Source organism: Agelaius phoeniceus, chromosome 1 (assembly GCF_051311805.1).
Source record: "Agelaius phoeniceus isolate bAgePho1 chromosome 1, bAgePho1.hap1, whole genome shotgun sequence".
In the NCBI taxonomy this organism is placed as follows: Eukaryota; Metazoa; Chordata; class Aves; order Passeriformes; family Icteridae; genus Agelaius; species Agelaius phoeniceus.
The window spans coordinates 36,954,079-36,968,444 of NC_135265.1; the positions used below are offsets into that span (position 1 = coordinate 36,954,079).

The 14,366-nt window shown below is 34.1% G+C and overlaps 1 protein-coding gene across 8 annotated transcripts in view; it reads right to left on the bottom strand.

Annotated features, from left to right (window-relative positions):
- TBC1D5 (TBC1 domain family member 5) overlaps window positions 1-14,366 on the bottom strand; it is a 318,053-nt gene that overhangs the window by 234,728 nt on the left and 68,959 nt on the right. For 6 of the 8 annotated variants that reach the window (XM_077176564.1, XM_077176562.1, XM_077176561.1 and 3 more), the window contains one exon: window positions 12,131-12,285. The exons of the other annotated variants lie outside the window; for them this stretch is intronic. The gene's annotated coding sequence lies outside the window, so the exon portion shown is untranslated. The remainder of the gene's footprint in view (window positions 1-12,130; window positions 12,286-14,366) is intronic. 8 annotated transcript variants of the gene reach the window in all.

Here is a 14,366-nt window from a genome sequence, read left to right on the forward strand (position 1 = left end):
TTTAAGGAAAGATGGATGAAATGACCATCTCATCCATAAAGCCAAGATAAAATGGAGGACTGTGGACACCTTGATCACAATGCCATGAAGAAAATACCACTGTTCATTTGTTCAAAACCTCTGAAACATTTATCAAAATATGATCACATACTGTGAGAGAATACATGCATACAAGTCACTGACCACCAGCAGCTGGAAAGACAAACACAAACACATGCAATCAGGTAGTGTGAATGATCATCTATTTTAAGAGATACTGTCAAGAGCTTTGTTGACTGAAATGCCTTTCATAGGCCCCCCCAATACAATAGGAATACTTTTGTTCTTTTACTTCCTGTATCACTATCATATTAGGAGACTATTTCCTTTTTTGTGTTCTGTCCCATCTTGATAATACTCCACATGGTAAAGGTGTTACTAATTCAGCCCAGCCTCTTGAGGAGCCAAGTTATGCCTGTTCATATTAAGAGACTGACTTGGTAAGCTGCAGGTCCCTAAAAAGCATATAGAAAGCTAGCATCTTTACAATGATTTACTGAAAGCAGCAGCTCGTTTTAATAAAACCATCCCAAAACATAAAATTGATTGAACCAACTGCTGTGCAGGGCATACACAACAGCTGATCAAAATCATTCAAGATTTTTATTCCTAGAATATCTCCAGAGCTTGTAGAGTTTTTCCTACTTTCTTATTTCAGTTCTGATACACAATTCACTTAGGGAAGCAGAAAAATTAAGGCTGACTGATATTCTGATATTTTTAACCAAATATTTGGATAAACTCAAAATAATCTCCTGTGTGAAAAACCAAAATGAAAGCCAAATATACTTGATAATCACCAGAAGTTTTCATCATGTAAAGGCTAACTATTATCTTCCCAATTTTCCCTCTTCAAGTCATATAACGTCTTGATTAATTGTATCCCAAAGAAGTCCACAACACCCCATACAGATTACTCCAAAGGACACGTTTCTTCCATTTCAAAAGGTTTTAAAGGATAGATTTCTAATAGGATTGCAATACACACACATACACATACACACACACACACACACATATATATATACATAATTGTGCTTTAAAAAGGCAGGAAAAGATGAAAACTTTTTCCAAATTCTAAAGACATCATTGCTAACTTTACTTTCCCTGAACAAAATATCACCCAGAAGAGTTTATCTATTTTGTTAAGCATAACAAGAAGTTCACCTTTTCAGAGCGTGCTGCATGAAGCTTTGCCTGCCTTTTATATAGTAAAGCAATTTTATGGTATTGTGTCACAATGAAGGACAAAGATAAGCCAACTGTTTAGATTCCACTCCTTTATGTTGTGGCTTTGATCACTAACAATGCTGCATGAGCAGCCAACAGAAGGCTGACATTTCATAAAATATGCAGTGATAAAAACTAATACTGTAGCATCTGGGAGCGATATATAAAATGCAGAAATACACCTAATAACTGTGATCTTAAATTACAAGTTACTAAAAGCTAAATAAGCAGCATACCTAAAAGAAAGATTAAGACAGGATTTTTGTGCTTCTGCTCCTAAAAACAAATTTTAAAAAAATTAATTCAAGATATGCTATCTATTATTCTTAACAATTCCTCTGGTTCCCTTGTAGCTTAAAAGCAGCCTTGTAGAAGAATGCTTTTTTTGCCGTATCATTAGGTATCATCACAAGCCAAACACATTATAAGCCTTCTTCATGCTATATTAATGCTCTAATGCTTTGTGAAGTCCCCTTTATTGTCTTTTTAAAAATATCAATCACACAAAACACACATAAAATGACTGCTTCTTCACTGCTAAGTAAAAAAGCTGAAGCTCTGTGATGACAAAAATAAGTAAAAATCCTTCCAATTAGCTGCATAAATTAAGTAAATTTCAGAGTAGAAATTACATTATTTTAATTTATTTACCTTAAGAACATTAAGAACCAACAAGACAGGCCACACAAAATGGAGGATTACATCCTAGAAAGCAGCGAATCCCTAAAGAACTTACAAGTCATTGTAAATAACCAAATGCTTTTTTTGCTCTTACTATGTTGCTGTAGCTAAGAAGCTAAAAACAATCCCTGGGTGCATTACAGGGAAATATATGGTAGTACTAAGGACCTGAAATTATCTGCACATATGGCATCACTGGAATGCTATAACCAGGCCTGGTATCTTTAATTCAAAAGGAAGTTGAAATTAAAAGGGCCAAAAAAGGAATTACAAGAATTACAGTCAGGAAATCCTTCTTCTTATTATGTCTGTGAGACGGACAAAAGATCAGTATATTTAGCTTATTTGTAATAAGATTAGAGGTGATTTGATGGAGATCTATAGCTTAGTACATGTGGAGAAGGTGTAATAGCCAATAACTATCTAATCAAGCATAGAAAAGGATAGTAAGACAGAATTACTGAAAAACATCAGATAAATTAGATCGAGAAATACCACATCTTAATTATTACATCAGGTTAGACAGTGACATAATGCTTTTTTTTTTTTTAAATATTAAATACCAAGGCAAAGGTGAAGTAATGATTTGTATTTTTTTTTTCATGATTAATACTTTACCTTAATTTATACCAAAGATGGAATGGCTAAACATCAAAATGATCTCTCCTGCACGGAAATCAGTTTAATATTAAAGACACTGCAATACTCAATTAACTTTAAAAGACAATTTTATACAACATCTCTGTTCTCATTTATGATTCCATGGGTCATACTTTAATGCAATTACTCAATATAAAAATTACTTTATCTAATGTAACATAAAAATAATTTTAGGAAAGGGTGCAAGGGTGCACCATCAAGAAATAAAATAGGGGTGACTTATGTGGAGCAACAGGTTATGTAGCTACTGGTCATACACAGGTGTAAGCAACATTAATAAGAAGCTGAAACAACTGCTCCAAATAATTTGACTATAATGGTGCAACATTTGCTTATGGCACTAAAAATGGGTAGGACTTCCTCAGCATAATTATGCGATCTAGTAAAATACAAGGTCTAAAGATCTCATTGTACCAAGGAGTACATAATGAATTCATTCAGCTTTTTAGTATTAGGCCCTCATTTAATAGCAGGGGAAAAGGAATCATGTATCAGATGAAAAAAGAATGCAAGAAAAAATCCACATTTGGTGCCTAAAGAACTGTGAAGCATATTTTTTTGGTCTGAAAATATACTGAAATTAAAGTTTAAGTACGTGGGAGGCAATTGTCCTTGTGGTTATAATTAGTGTCCAAATTTAGGGACTTAACCCCTAATGCATACCCACCCGCCTGTTATTCTTACCATGGTTTTTTATGTCACTTAATGGAGATGAATACTCTTTTCCCACCTCATATTTACATCAAGGCTATTTAATTTCTTTAGGCTGCTATAATAGGTTAAGCAGCAGTCTCAACATCACTCTTCATCTCCCACTGGACAACAAATGGCATTATAAGACTGAGAATAGATGAAGGCATATTTACATTCATAATGTTCTTGACTATAAAATTTATGTAAATTATGATTTTTATATTTGCAAATACTATAATTTTCAGTTTCAATGAATACTTTACTACTCTTTCATCATTAACAATCTATGTACATTACATGGAGAGAAAAACTAATGAAAATAAAGAAACTAACTGCTGTGATCAGAAAGGTACAGGTCTTCTGTAGAAGTTAAAAATGCTTTGTTTCTTAACTGATCTTACCCCTGTACAGACAGGGGGCTGGACTACACCTCTCTGCTTTATTGAAGTGTGTAAAACCTACAGGGGATTTCAAGCAGGTAGTAAAAAAACCAGATTTTGCATTGATGGCTTGAATTTTAACCCCACAAAAATCTAACAACTGTATTGCTGAGGAAAATTAGTTTTTTCCCTTATCTGTATAAACAGCATTTTTTCTATTCATTGAAAAATCACAATGGAAACACTAAGTTAATTACAGAACTGCATGTAAGGTTTGGGAACATGTTTACAGATGTTACACAAGAATGAAAAACTCCAAAATATCAAATTTCATTAACTAAGCTATTGCTCCACCAAATGGATAGAATTATTTGTAAATATCCTTAGAGTGGAAAAAGAACTTTTCAGTTAAGAAGAACATTAATCTCTCATACCTCTTATGAGACATACACACAAACACTGTGTATTTCTATGCACACACTATCATGATTTTTCTGTGATGGTCAGCTAAATATTTCCTTTAATTTTATAACATGCAACTCTGACTCAAAAATTCCAGGCTTCCAGAATGAAAAACTGGCATATCAAATTTGGTACAAATATTCTGACATATTTTTAAATTAGGAACTTTTTTTTTTTATGTGTGTTTTGGTAAGAGCTTAGTGTGACACTTCCAGACTGCAAATGCAAACATATGAAATGAAACAGCTCTCAAACTACCACAGTCTCAGATACATATGTTGTTTTCAAGGAGGTGATTCCTTGATACCTGAGAAGCACTATGAGAATGCAAAAATGCCACACATCTTAAGGAGGTAAAATTGGGCACATAAGATGAGTTGGATCAGTTCTGTGTATAATGAAATGGCTGGTTCTATATGTTGTTTTTCAAGTTACTCAACATGTAATCATTAGAAGACAAAACTTGAAATGCATGGACTGTGTATATATTCAAAGACATATATTTTAAAGAACAGTGAATTTTCCGGTCTCCCTTAGCTTTGTAATAAGTTGTGGCTTGTAATAAAAATTAATCTAAAAGGACTTCAAGATTCTGTTCCAGTTTGACAAGTGGAAGAAGTATGGACTCAGACAATGGCCCAAACCATCGGTCTCTTCCTTTAAATATCATTTCCCTTTTCCCAATTACTTGAACCAGTTAATTTTTCTGTGTAAAGTACTACTTTTCCCAAGCTTCTGCTGAATGCCTGGCAGTAGGGAAGTCAGTATCACTGCTACACCAGACCAAATTGTGGCTACCAAATAAGAAACCCTTCCTCCTAGCACCCTACAAATACTGTGAAAAGGGTAAGTTATTTTGTGGGGCTCTTAACTGCAAAACCTTGAGGGATGTTAAGAAGACCTTCCCAAACTCAAAGCTTGTTTGTACAAGAAACAGGGAAAAAAATCTGATACCACTCCCTAGTACTTGCCACAGAGAAAATACTGAAACCTCAATATTAATTATAAAACTTTAAATAGTCACAAGAAACAAGATGCTGGAAGCAATTTTAGTACTGGCAAAATCTTAAATGAAGCTTTTACTACAACTCTTCAAAGAAGCTTGCAGATGAAATCTGCATTGTCCACTAACGATATATTCAAAAAAGGAGTAACATCTGAAAAGCACTGTCAGAAAAATTTTTAAAATTGCATCAGCAAAATTTTCTTTTCAAACAATCTAGGAGCATAAGGCATAAGATCCTTATGTAGAGTAAAAATGTCATGAATGAGGAACCTTCTTTTTTTACATTAAATAGTCCATCCCTTTAATGATGTTTATTACAGTATCTTTTTGGAATAAGAAAAATGTTTTGTATGGGAAAATTTTAATATTTAAATGTGTCTTTGCTAAAAACCTAAACATTAAAGTAAAAAAAACCCATTATTATTTCCCCCTAAAATGTTACAAAACCACGCAGGTTTCATAACTATAGTTTTCATGTACAGAAGTAACCACAATTTCATTCTATGTTTACATTTCGTTCACAAAAAAGTGCATTTAATAAGTTAAATGCATCTATAAATACAATTAGTCACTCACTATTCCTCTAGCTGGTCGCTATTCACCTAGAGCATTTTCACACTATACAATATTCTCAACTGCAGCATTAAATCATGATTACATGTATCTAGATACTGATTCACAACTTCAACACTTTGCCACTTCCTTTGCTTTTGTCAAAACTTACTTTTTATGCAGCAAATGTTTTAAAAAATATTGATGCCAAAATCCAGCTGAAGGTATTCGATGATTTTCTGTTATAAAAATGAAACCAAACCAAACATGTCCAACCCCAAAACATTCCACCAAATTCCTATTCTTTTCAAGTAGCTATATTCATACTGAGAAACTCACTAACAGCCTGTTAATTCAGGAAAGTACTCCTTCACTTCCCGTAAGTTAAATACTTTCAAAGTCCGAGTCTAAAAGACCAAAAAGAAACTAAGTGCAATCTGTGCTTTCAAGAGCAATGTGTAATTAAGGTCTTCCAACCATTTACTCAGGAAGAAATACTGTTGCTTCTGGATTTTAAATTAATTAAACTCACTTTCCTGTCAGATGGTATGAGTGTCTCCAAGCAAGACTGTCTTGATCTACTTTTTTGTTGGTACATTCTATGGGAAGAATATATTCACTGAAAAAGAAGAGCATTTTCTTCCTTTTCTATCCCTTACTCCTCTCTGCCAAATGACAGAGAATAATGATTTTTTTCCTCAGACCCAGCTTGGACCCCACTATAAACTACACTTCTGCATTTTAAAATAATCTAGATTAATATGCCAAAATAAGTTTAGAACATTTATAATACAGAGAAATTCTTGCACCTGATCTACAATTCCCTTGCAAAAGATGATAAATATTGCAAGTTTCAAGATACAGGTAACCTTTTCTATAACTCTAAGGCATGCATGCTGTTTAACAAAAATGATAAAACAACATTCAACCACTCCTTGTAAATCTAGTTGTACCATTCATATCAGAATCAACTCTTACTACATGAATGCTTATGAGGAAAGATCTTAGAGGATCAGACACATAATATGGAGGAACCTACTGCAAAAGTTGGTGGCAAGATTTTAATTTTTTAAAAACTACAAATCTGTAGAAATTATACAAAAAAAGTTGCAAAGAAAGTGTTTAATATGAAGTTATGTAATGTACATCACTCAATGAAGCTTGAACAAAACCAGATGAAGCTGCTCAGAAAGTTCTGAGTTTTATACAAGTTCCACATTAATTTATTCAAATATGACAGAGTGCTGATAATATACAATAACTTCTGCCCACCATGGCTTCTATCACCTTAGATAAATGCATAAAGGTCTATATTTACTACATGTATTTATTGAATAAATAGCACTAAGCAATGTGTGCAGGGTCTTAAATTACTAGGCAGTTGGTCATCACTGTCACTTTAATTTGGCTTTATTCATCTGCTTTCCATCAAATTACAAATGCTGGCCAGTCATAACAACTGAGAACTTCTGCTGCTTGCATTGCAGATCAGTCCCTAGTACAGGACTCCAACTGCACATGGCTGGCATCTACACTGGTACCTGTCAATATCCTTCAGTACATGTTTAGACACTTAAATCCATATAACTTAAAGAGCAAAACCCACTAAAATTCTGTGAACTTCCTTTAGAATTTGTCCCAGAAGCAAAGCATTCTGTAAGTCATACAGAATTTCTTCAGGAGTAGAGAGAGAGAAAAGAGAGCCAAGGATAGCCATGAAATAGCATCCCTTCCCTTCAAGGGAAATTACAGCTAATATTTTAGAAATTTTTTTTTGTCCTTAAAGCTTTACTGGAACATTAGCACAGCTCTAAACACATCAAAGACAACTGTCTGTGATTGTCACATCTATGGTAGGAGGATCACTTCAAATACACCGAAACATCATTACAATCTTGGGTTTTTTAAACTATATACACCACTGGAAACCCAACTGTTTCTCCCCTCCATCGTTTGCTTCATGCAGATTTTCTTAAGGCTGCCACTTTTAATCCTTTAAGAACAATTTTAACAAATCCTTTTTAACAAATTCTGATCAGCATTTATGATCATCTAAGGTAGCACTTATCTCTTACTGAAAACAAAACCAAACCAAAGCAAACCACAAATTGGTTTTGTTTTCAGTAAGATATAAAAACAAAAAAACCACCTTGGTCTTTTGACCAGGTTCAATCAATACAACTTGTAACCACTGCAATGTCTCTGAAAAAGTTTGAAAGTCAACAGAATGCAGAATAAACATTATAAAATGGAAGTATGTAAGAGACATACAGAATACTAAGCAGGTAAAATAAAGGCAAGAAGCTGCTTTCCTCAGGTAGAATCACAGACTGGTTTGGGTTGGAAAGGATTGTTATGGGCAGAGAGGTGGACATCTACTAGATTAGGTTGCTCAAAATCCTATCCAACCTGGCCCTGAACACTTCCAAGGATGGAGCATCTGCATTTCCCTGGGCAATCCGCTTCCATGTCTCAACAGCCTAATTGTTTAGAATTTCTTGCTTAGATTTCATCTAAATGTACCATTCTTTACTTATAGAAGCCTAAATCCCTAGAGGCCCTGGTATAAAGTCTCTCTCCATTTTTGCTATAAAGCCCACTTTAAAGTACTGCAAGGCAGAAGTCAGTTCTTTCTTTGCACTGGCAAAGGTGGTTTTGTGGTTAAAACCAAGATGAGCTACAAAGCAAGCCCCAAGTAGAACGAAAAATCTCTGCCAGAATCAGCTGGGCTCTGTCCATGACCAGCTCAGGCTTCAGAGTCATGTTCCCCAAAAGGAGGCTCAGGAAGGAAATGAGGCAACATGCCAGGGGCAGGGGCAAGGGCAAGGGCCATGCAGTGTACAAAGACCACTGCCACAGAAAACTTGAACTAACAAAGATGTGAAGCAGTACCAAATTTGTCAGCTATAAAAGTAAGTAATCTAACATGGCACAAAGAGGAGAAACAAGAAGGATGTCTGAAGACAATGGGCTAATAACACACACTACCACGAGTCCTCACCTGGAGAATCAGAGAGCTACTGAAAATAAAGCTATGGTAATTACTAGTCTAGACTTGATATTATGTACCCTGAAGGGGAACTGATATAACCTGATTTTAGTGCTTTGCAAAATAACTCTTGATCTGTTCTTCCACTGTTTGAAACTGATGTCCTGCAAGTTTTCTACATATGAGAAAAAGGTCCTTACGCGTATCTTTCTCAAGCACACCTCTGCAATACAGCCACAAATTAAACACAAGCAAATGGACTACCAACCCTGTAGGAACAGCAACAACAGAAACACTGCAATGAATTGGGCTGTTTGAACTGGTGCTGGATTTTTAAAAATACTGATATGTTCTGTTCATACAGATGTGTGACGACCTCTGTGAACTGCATAACAGTGTAACAAATGGATAATTCACTTGCTCCACAAAACACATATTATTGCACTATTTAAGAAAAGATGCCATCTGTAATGTAGTTGCAAATCACCAGTGCTTTTTAGACTAATAGATAGAGAAGTTTACTTAAATTTAAATTAACTGACAAATTATAACATGCCTATTCTAGAGTCTGTAAGACAATACATAAAATCACTTAAAGATCTTTTTCTTAGAAAGTACTGTATTTCAAATTATAAACGAATTATAAATTCCTGAAGTATTTAATTACCTGAGATATTTCATCTAAAAAAGACCCAGCATTCAGTTTTCTTGATGCTTTATAACCCAGTTTGTAAAACAAAGACTTTAGAACCAGGTTGCAAGCCAACAACTATCAACCATTATATGGGATTTAACTACTCTTTAAGTCAAAGGAACTATGTTTGAAGATATATAGTATTTCAGTTTCTTTATAAATCATTTCAATGGTGAAACTTATTTGACCAGTTTCAGTATTGTGTCAACATAAAAATATCTGAAACTAAGAAATATTAAGTGAAACCAATCTCAGAGAACATTGGAAAAACTTCAAGCAGGGGAAACTACAGGAAAATTAGTAACTAGCATTTAAAAATATTTTGTCTTCAGAGAAATTATCTGTCTTAAATATAGGTTTAACAAATTAGTAATAATAAGTAAAGCACACTAAATGAGCATTATCACTTTTCCACCAAAGAATTCTTAACATGATTTAATTTGTAGTCAGAACAATCTACAGTATACCAGTCCTGAAACAACTGTGCCAAGCTTACTATGAAGCAAGCTCACAGATATATAATTTTAATAAGATTATAGACATCTGAAATACTAGGGTTCCTAAAATAGTGCTCTTTTCTAAATTAGCAATATGCATTGCTTTCTTTAACGAAACTTCCATTCTATTGTTTTACCATGAAGAGCTGTAAGAGGGAGAATGGCCATTGACATTAGAGGGAAAACAGCCACGAACCAAATATCACTGTTTGGTAAATGAGGGATGGAGGAAGAAAAAAACTATGCATTTTGGCAGTTATTTTACTCACAAAATAAAATTGATTTTTCTTTCTTCCCTTCTCATTTTCCCTCATTAGCCTACAAGAAGCACCAGATCTACGCACAACATGAAAATTAAGAGATTAAATGGAAGGTAAGAGCAGCAGCCTCAACTTCAAGTTGCATCTCAAAGATCAAGACTTGCCTGTAGTCTGGTCCACCACTGAACAAGCACAATACCTCTTTAACAAAGGAAAGATATCTGGCAGGTTACATGGAAACCTCTGCTGTCTGAACTCTTCTTCACTAGCCTGAATGCTGCCTTCAACATTTGGAGTGATAGACAAGGGAAGCTCACGCTGCTGAGCTTGGCTCACCTTGCAGGCACTATGAGGGAGAAGCTGAGTTTGTCAAAAACTTAAAGAAAGATCTCCAAGGTTTGTTCATGAGTATATAAAGTTTGTCTCACATTAAATGTAACCAGAATATTCAAAAGCTTCTAAGGCAATTTTCAAGAACAGTTTTAACTCATTTTTGAAAGACACGTATTCTCTAGTAATAGGAAAGACAGCTATTTTAATTAGTTTTTCTAAGCAACAAAATAAAAAGACATTCCTAGAATTATGTAGATCAGTAAAATGAGTTCATTATAATTACTTACTATAGTGTTATCGTGTAATTTTTTAATTTCACAAAGTTGGATGCAATGGAAAATGATCTTGATATAACCTACAAAAAGCAGTCTAAATACTTGGAAATGGTGAAATCATATAATCACACTTGCACATACGAAAAGACTAAGCCACCAAAAGCACCAGTCTCTACTTCTCAACTCTATTTGACAGTTCCAAAATCCAGGCACACATCCAGAAGAACTTTCTGCCCCACGTCTGGTCAGTAAAGAAATTGAGGTTAACCTTTAATTTTTAATGTCACCTGCAGCCAGTGACTGCTTTTTCTAATGCAAGTGACAGATAAACAGCAAAACACTCCCAAGATGATACACAAAGCACCACATACCATAAGTGCATTTTTATTTTTATACCAACTCAATTTCTCAAATGGATAACCAATGTTCCTACTAATTTACATTAAGAATTGAGTGAGGCATGAAAATTGTTCTGATGCATAGGCTCTATTTCTTTAATGTACTGCATAGTGTTCTGTACTTTATTGCAACACTGGAAAAAGCTAACTACACTTAAAAGGTACAGAAACTACATATCCAAGCTCATATATGTCCTAAAAGATCATTTCAGAAAGGAGTTTAAAATTATCCAGAGAATAGGAAGAAAAATTAACTAATTAAAGGCACTGATGGAAGTCAGTTAAAAAAAAAGTACCTATTAAAATGAGTTTACTGACCTTTAACTACTTGAACTAGTGTGTTTCTATAGACCAACACTAGAACTTTAAATCCACATTGCTAGGATTTCCAATTTTTAATTCCTTTATACAATTCAATACTATCACCTTAACATTTGCAAGGTAATTCCAAACTAAACAGAGGGAATATGGCAAATTGAGGTAATATAGTCTAGCTATTTAAGGCCAAATTGGCAAGTCTTGAACAGTAAACACTGTATCATTACTAAACACTGCCATGCTGTTAATGTTAAGGAGAGGTTTAAATTAGAGAGTGAATTGCCCCTTCAGGTCGGGACTTAGGGCATATTATGGGAGAAAGCAAAGAAAAACTCCCACTGACACGGTCTATGTTCCACCAGTTCTGTGGGAAGCAGACTGCAACACAGTTATCCGTCAATTTTAAAACCAAATACTACAGTCACTATTTTCACTTGTCTTTTAAAATTTAATGCAGGCAAACTAAGCAGAAAAGAACCTCTATTTGTAAAATAAGATTTCTTTTGACACAGAAATGGTAGGAAAATAGTTTTTGGACAACTGCAGGAGACACATCACAAACATTTTTATAAATGTCAAATGTGTAACTATGGCATTAATGAAAATGAGGCAAAGTCAGCTTGGTTTTTTTCAAAAATACAAAAAAACCCCCAAGAAACTCACATAGTGGCAGGTGCTCAAACACAAAGGAGACAGTTGTCTTCAGGAGGATATTCTCCACACTTATAACAGGCAAATAGCACTGGGATATGCCCCGGCCACCAGGAGCAATGAGGAAGCTGGAATGGCAGTTCTGGTACCAGACTTCTGGAATTGACCTTCAGATGGAGAATAAATATACTTAGTGAAAAAAAAAAGCCTAAGAATAGTTGGAGTTTTTTATTTGATCAAACAGTATTCAAGTTGAGGATTCAAGACATAAGGCACTGCATTTCTTTGGGACATTTCAATATAACAAAAACAAAAGTGACTGAAATTAGCTTAAGTATTTTCAAGTCAAGTAAGTACCATATTTCACATAATCATGTATCAGGAGAGATAGAAACAACGTGTAAAGTAAATTCATGTGGTTTAGTTTATTTATTTCTAAGATGACAATAATGGCAGACAGACAACTCTAACATCTTGAACATTATGGATACTTATTCAATATTCAACCTGAAATTTTTATCAACATGTGATTCTTGGATATTTCTCAGAATTACCTCAATTTCTCCTCCTGTGAATGAACTTCTCAAAAACATGTAACTTACAAATTTCTATAAATTGGTATTTTAGATCTATTTTCTAGAAAGTTGTTCAATCATTATTGATAAGACCATAAGAAGCTGTATAGGGTTTAACAGCACACTACTGGTTTCATACACACTAAAAATGTTGAAGGTTATGGTTCTAAGAAAAATTTAACAAATGAAACATCAGCAACTGATCAGACATCTTTCATTAACTGTCCTTTAACTGCTCAAATCACAAAAAATAAGCAAATAAAATTCAAACAAGCCCTCTTCAAAATATGTTTATGCAGAATGTTTCAGCAACTGTGAGATGACATAAGTCTACTCATGGCAGGATAAAATTATATTTTAAAATAATTCTTCCTGTTTCAAATATGCAAAGCTAATAGTGTTGAATTGGAAACATCATCTTCCCTTTTTGAAAAGGTGGTACTTTACTGTTTCTATAGTGTTTTCAACAGGAAATGTGAGAACAAAACCATCTAGACACATTTATATAAAAGTCCTAAATGACACTGATTTTGCAGGTAAATACCAAAAGAGCTCCTGAAATCTGACCAATGTTGAAATCTGATGGCTGCAATATTACAGTATTGCAATATTTAGAAATATACCACAAAAAAGCATACCCACTTGTAAAAAATAAAAATTGGGATTTTTAAAAAGAGATTCAATTAAAGGTAATTGTCTGCTCTTGAGTATATAAAACAGTTCCAACTGAATAGTGGGCTTAGGGTTTTTTTTTGTAATTTGGATTAGCATTCTAATTACCACATACTAGCACATAAATGTATTTTTATTCTAGAGCATACTTTGAGTTATTAAGTCTGGCATTAAATTTTGTAACAAGATGTAATATATCTAATTCAAGAGGGCTTAGAGTATTCCTGTATTACTTATTAATATGTTAAGTGAATGTTTGGACAATTGATTTCAACTAGGTTTTGTGACTAAAACATGTGACAAAATACAATTTTCAAATTACATAGTCCATTTGTCATAACTACTGTTCTTTCTAATTTCTATAGGTGTTAATAAATTAAACAAAAAAAGCCACACTCACTAAATAAAGAACAGTAACCATTTCAGAATCTAAAATAAATCATTAGCATTAGCAAATGTGTCCATTTAGCCACTAGCAAAGCATCCTTTGCTGTTCTGCCTTCCCGTTGCCTTCCTTTGCTTTTTATACCATCCTTCCTGCATTTCCACCCAAACTCTGTAAGTGTATATTTGCAGAGGACTTCCTACAGAGAGACCACAGTCTTGTACTGAAGCAACAATGAAGAATAACAAATGCACTGCTCAAGTATCACAAACCAACTCAGTCACAGGTGGACCCAAACGGTTGGTTTAATAAAATCAATATATTTAAGACACTAATCCTGTCAATTCCTACTGAAACTACAGAAACACCCCCAGCCAATGGCTTAAATAATGTTCAGGTAGCAAAAAAGATAGAAAATATTACTCTGTGTAAGTTCTGAAAACAGAGGTGATGACAATGTATTTCACACCAGTTCAGCACAAAGATTTTTGTGTGATTCATAGAGTTTTGACAGTTTTTTTCAATAAATTAGACTGAAAAATGGTCTCTATGTCTGCACTGATGTTTTCTGAGTTACAAACAAGTCAGACAGACTAGGGAGAATGGGAAAAGTATG